This window comes from Tympanuchus pallidicinctus, unplaced genomic scaffold, assembly GCF_026119805.1.
Source record: "Tympanuchus pallidicinctus isolate F22 unplaced genomic scaffold, pur_lepc_1.0 scaffold3, whole genome shotgun sequence".
Classification (NCBI taxonomy): domain Eukaryota; kingdom Metazoa; phylum Chordata; class Aves; order Galliformes; family Phasianidae; genus Tympanuchus; species Tympanuchus pallidicinctus.
This window is the reverse complement of record NW_026294747.1, coordinates 33,770,581-33,776,580: the sequence shown is the minus strand read 5'-3', so window position 1 is coordinate 33,776,580 and position 6,000 is coordinate 33,770,581.

Below are 6,000 nucleotides of genomic sequence, written 5' to 3'. Positions count from 1 at the left end.
TCACAGTGAATTAATGGGTCTGATTTTCTCTCCAGAAAGATTTAGGTTTTGAGCCCCTCTACTTCATGGAAGGGGCTTGGACCAGGATTTATATCACATGCACCAACGTTTACAAAAGTGTTTTGCAGTCCAGAGGGGCATCCTTTGTACTGCTGTTAGAAGGACTGCAGCAGACTGCAGTAAGTCAGCAAGTTGCTGGGGGCTCAAAACAGAGAAGCCCTATGCCACGCTCGCTTTGCAAGAAACTGGGCAAGTTAACAGCACTGCACAATTGAAATACCCCAACAAATAGTGCTGTTCTGCTGAAATCTGGATAGGTCTGCAAGGAGGGGTGTCCCCCAGAAACAGATGACAGACTGCAGGTGACTACTAATTGCTGCAAATACACTTAAACTGCATCTAACACTCCAAAAGCAGTGTGATTTTCTGCTGTTGTTAGATCACTTGACTGTGCTTACATCAAAACAACAGCTGAAATAAACATAATGACAAACACTGGTAATGAGCAGTTAAAACACGTTTCAGAATGAATTAGCTACGATGGGATTTCTGCTCTAGTGGAATCGCTGCTTCACAAGACTATCTACCACTAGCTCATTAAAAGAGCACCAATGCTCAAAACTCTTTTACTGGAAGCACAGCCTGAACTGTGTCTGGCAGAGGGCTCCTGTGTGAGATGGTCAATCAGCGCAGTTTTGCAATCTGTGCCTCCCTCACACATATGCAAAAGCATGCCCCTCAGATCCGAGGTCAGTCAATTAGTCAAATTAACGTCACAGATGTCTTATGGGACAAAATTTCTGGAGGTCAACGTTCAGGAAAAGGCTTTAAAGTGATTGCAGCTGTTGAATAAAATCGTTTGTATGCAGTAATGCCAATAAATAGGTCTTGGCCAAATTGTAATAATCCTCTCAAAGAGGAAGACGTTAATTGCTAGGAAGCTTTACTGCTGCCTGACTTGTCAAGCAATAACTGGCCACCTACAGCGACCATGATCTGGTTCTCCACAACACATCACAGGAGTAAAATTAATTCCCATTTACAACAGAGTTTAAAAGTCATAACATTTCTAATTTGCAGTGAGATCACCACTCTTACAGCTTCAAAATGCCAGCTTCTTACTGGCTCTCCACTCTAAGGCAAACAATAAATCACTCTCTCCACATTTATTTTGACCACGTCCCTGCTTCCTTGGATGCCAAGCTCTATTTTTTCCTTTCTTTATTTCAGTGGTTCTCAGCTAGCGAGTGCATGTTACAGAAAACAGGCATTCAATGTGCCCCATCAGAAACTATAGAATTGTTTTATATATATATATATATAATGCACATATATATAATACATATATATATAATGCATATATAATATACATCAATAGTTTTCCTCATTCTGTTTCTTGGTTTAATATATGACTGCCATCTTTTAAAGTTTTTATTATGAATGACATCCTCTTTCAAAAGAACATGGAGAATAGAAACATATCAGAAACATCTTCCATTTTTGCTGCAAGTATTGCTTGACTAGCACATTAGAAATTAAAACTTGTTTAAAAAACATAAAATAAAGAAATAATATACCTACTCCATTTTTTGTAGTGGTAGTAGAGACCCCATGGAAAAAGCAGGAGATATATACAGAAGTGTATACATAGGTAAAAGCAGGGTGAGGCACCATATATATATTATACATATTATACATATTATACATATTATACATATTATACATATTATACATATTATACATATTATACATATAATGCCTCATATATATGTATACACACACACACACACACACACACACAAACACACTGAAGGAAATAATTATCTATTTTACAAAGTGATGCAGTCAGCAATACCAATAAAATTATTAGTAGACAATCTGCAAATAGACAACCAGAGTATGATGACGCTAAAATATCAGGGCATATTCAATCTGATTGAAAAGCAATATACAGCATAAGTATAGATGACGTGCACAGGAATCCCACTAATCTTTTCATAATTACAACAATACAAGTGGTAAAGATACAGTTCATCAAATCAGTGTGCCTTAAAACACTAACTCACAATAGCGACTGCCATTCCCTGGGAGAAGGGCATCACAGTACTGAAGTTCCTTGTTTCCTTCCCTACTAGTTTCATGTTCTAGCAACATGGAAGACCACCTCCCATAGCATGTTATTGCCCTGCAGCTATCCGGGTGTCCCAAGGCCCTTGTAAGTCCTTCAAGGGAAAGCAGGCAGGTTTCCTGACAGCTCTGCCATCTCCATGTCCCTTGCTGTGCCTGAGAACATCCAAAAGCACTGAATTACACAGTGAAGGTTGCTAAAGGGTCAGTCCTGGTGTCCCCTCATAGCTGCAGTTCTCATGACCTGTGGTAACTTCAGATGTGAAGGGCCAGGCATGGCCTACAAACAACACAGCATTGATCAGCTGGAGAGCAAATCCAAGTAGCAGTCCTCGTCCACAACAGTCAGGTGTGGTCAGGTGCAATTAGAGAACATCATTGCTAAGTATCATGCATAGCAACTGGGCTCCTACACAGCAAACCCCAGCCAGTAATAAACAGTGGCCAGTGCCAACTCTGGCTCCCAGATACCTACAGTCTGATAAGATACACTGATACATTATAAAGTAAATAGGTTCCTGTTTCCCTGGGCAGCACAGATCGCAATGTGGAGAATAAATATTTCAGTGAGTCATTTCCTGTGTGAGGGAAATGAGAACACAGACTCTGAAGGTTTAATGCTGCCCCAGTTCGGGGTGTGACTTGTCCCCATATCAAGTCGCAGACAACCTGGAACCCACCTAGGAGGTGAAAACACTTCCATGGCACTACTTCAGTGTTACAGGCTCCTACAGCATTGAAAATCTGAATTAAATAGATCTTCACTTACCATTTCTGTGACAATAAACTCCCATCCTTCTCAAATGCCTTTCAGATCTTAGGAGCCAGTTTGATATTGTTCTCATGCCAAGGAAGATAAGGTTAATACACCATTCATAAAGACAAAAGCCCAGAGCTTTTTAAGGGCTATGTTCTTATTGTCAATATATGACTAGCTGCTGGCTAGCAGAGTTCCATCAAACTATTCAAAATGACAGGTATCCTTTCTTACTGTAGTTCTCCAAATCAAAACAGAAAATATAGAACGACCACACCATTCTTCATTTTGTTTTGAAGAAAATTCTGTAATCTCACCTTAAAACACCAATTACCCATCTTGTCGCCCCTATATATAGACCCATTTATTTTCAACTTACCAACCAGCACCAGTAAAGTGCTGAAAAAGGAAACATGAAACAATTTGTATAATGCTGACTGACAAAAAAGGATTGGAATAGATGAAACTTCAGGTTAATTTATTTTGGTCTATTTTCTCAAGTAACATTCTGTGGCAACTGCTGTCGTTTGTTTGCTTTTTAAGCAGTTCTCTTGTAAATATACATTCCTGTAACCTCCCTACCATGAAGAAACAGCATCATGGATCAGGACTCCTGATGGACTGCAGCAATCTGACCCTTCTGTCCCTCCTCATTCCTGAAGCACCAAGATCAGTATCTCTGTGATGCCAGACATCCCTAGTCATATACTTCACATGTGAACAATTCCGTCAAAGCAGGACAGGTATGTTCCAATTTTATTTCTATCAGTACAAATGTTTTATTTCCTCTCATACACCACTCCAGTTTACAAACTACTCAGACATCCTCTGTTCTGCCCTGACCCACCTGCCTTCACTAAAGGTGTAATTCTGCTTGTAGTTTTGCTGTACCAAACTCCTCTTGCTTCCTGGCATGAGGTCATTGCAGGCAAAGGCTGGCACTTCATTGCTTTCCCTCCTCTCATCTGCTATTGCAGATTCATTTGCAGCGTTCTGTACACAAATACTGACGTTGAGCAATACTTAACCTGTGTGAGTCATTCTGTGTGAGAAGAGCAGAACTTTGCAGCCAGTGGAAAATAACCCATTTCCATGGCAGAGTTTGTCCAAATGTCCTTACTGCTCTGCAGGTCTGCCTTAAAAGTTGTACTTAAAAAGTATAAAAATAGAAATACTTCAAAATAAATATCTCTAGTGCGTATTTTTTTCAACCTTCATGAACCACCAGCTCTTTATAATTAAAGGACGTTTTATCAGCAGTTTCATTTTGTATTATTGAAGATTTATTTCCCATCAGGGTAACAAACCCACGAACATTCATAAAGACAGAGATTAGTTTTCCACACCAACCCAAACTGAAGGATGACATTCAGCATCCAAGAGCGGTATCGCCTCTTTCTCTAGAGTAATAATTTCTAGATGTGTTAGGACCAACAGGCAAGGAAATCCGCTTTCGAAATAAGAGCTTTATTATGCAGAGAAATTAAGCAGCAGTAGTAGTGAAGCAGCAGTATCTATGTTACATAAGAAATGTATTAAATACACATTTATTAAAAAAAGTGCAAACAAGCAACAGATTCACAGGCTTTCCCACAGCTTGGGATATTATAGCATTACAAAAGAGATGTCAGTAGCGCTGGCACTCGCGAATAAATTTCGGGTTTGTTAGACTAGGTTTTCAAAGCCTAGATGCTTAGGAGGCACATTTTCCCAGCCCTTTAATGCTTGTTTTAAAAAGTAACTCTCTGAAATAGCCATTGAGTCCTATTATCCAGCAACAGGAAGTGGTGCAAACCCAAATCCTCCCTGATTCAATCTTGAATGAAACTAACTAGAGGCCTCAAGGTATCAGAGACAAAAGCCTGTTTATATGGAAATTCCTCCTCTAGAAAGCGGCAGGCAGACACTTCCTGATCCAGCAGATAACACAAACTCATCCCCGCCCGTTCGACCACCCCACAGTCAGGTCTCACATCACCTCCAGAATGCTCGTTGTGGAGCAGGAAACGTTCAGGCTCTTCAACTTTTGTTTACTTTAGCAGTTTCACTTAAATGTAAAAAATATTTGTAACATTTACACGCTAGAGGAACAGCACACGAACTTGCCTTAATAGGCTTCTCACATTTTATTTCAACCAAATAGCAGCCAAACTGGGCTTTAAAACTGTTAGAGCATTTCCTCAATATCATTTTAAAAAAGAAACCCTTTGAAGGGAATAGTGCTCTAGTACCATCAAAAAAATCGTTAAAAATAAACATGTTTCAGACAAAAAGTTGTCAGAAGGTTGTATTCTTAAAACAGCCCTCATGTAGTAACAGGAAGCATTCATGGGGGAGGCAAGTGTGAGAAGTCTTCTGTCTTTCTCTTGGAAAAGAAGAAACAACCTCTGGACCACAGGAAATAACACAAGTTTCATAAAATCCCAGTGGTGTGAGTGAAAGCACTTCAAATAAATTTGTGAGTCCTCAAAACAACATTAAAGGACAACAGATGTTCTCCCCACCAGCTTGTTCGAGGGCTCATGTACACCCTGGGAGAAGCCATTTATTTACATAGATTAAAGTGGGTACTCAGATCCAAACTCATAAACAGAGAAGCAGAGCAATAGGTACATAAGAAATAACAAGCTCTGTCTGTCCTCTTTTTGCCAAAAAGAAAGCCTCACTGAATGTGTCAAGATAATGGAAAAATACAGATCTTTATATATACACATTATTTTCAGACTTAATATCTTCATAATGTAAAACAGAATCCACATAAAAGATAAGTCTTAAATGTAGCTGAAAGCTGCTTTTTGAATGATTTTTTTTTCTTTTGCTGATATGTGGGCTGACATACTGGTGCCTCGGCTCCTATACTGCCAAAATAAAAAATAATCATCATCATAAGGAATAACTCCTGTCATTGTAAGTCAGTTCTGAAATTAAATCAGCAATTCAGATCCATCTTGCTGTCATGCTCCTTAAGCGGAACTGTTCTGCCTAAGCATCTCCATCAAGAGCTATTTCTGCTCTATAAGGATAATGACAATATGGACCCAGATGGGGCTGTGAGACACTCGTCCAGCACTCACTTACCAAACCCCAGAGCAGAGTTGTACCATCTTTCCTTCAGC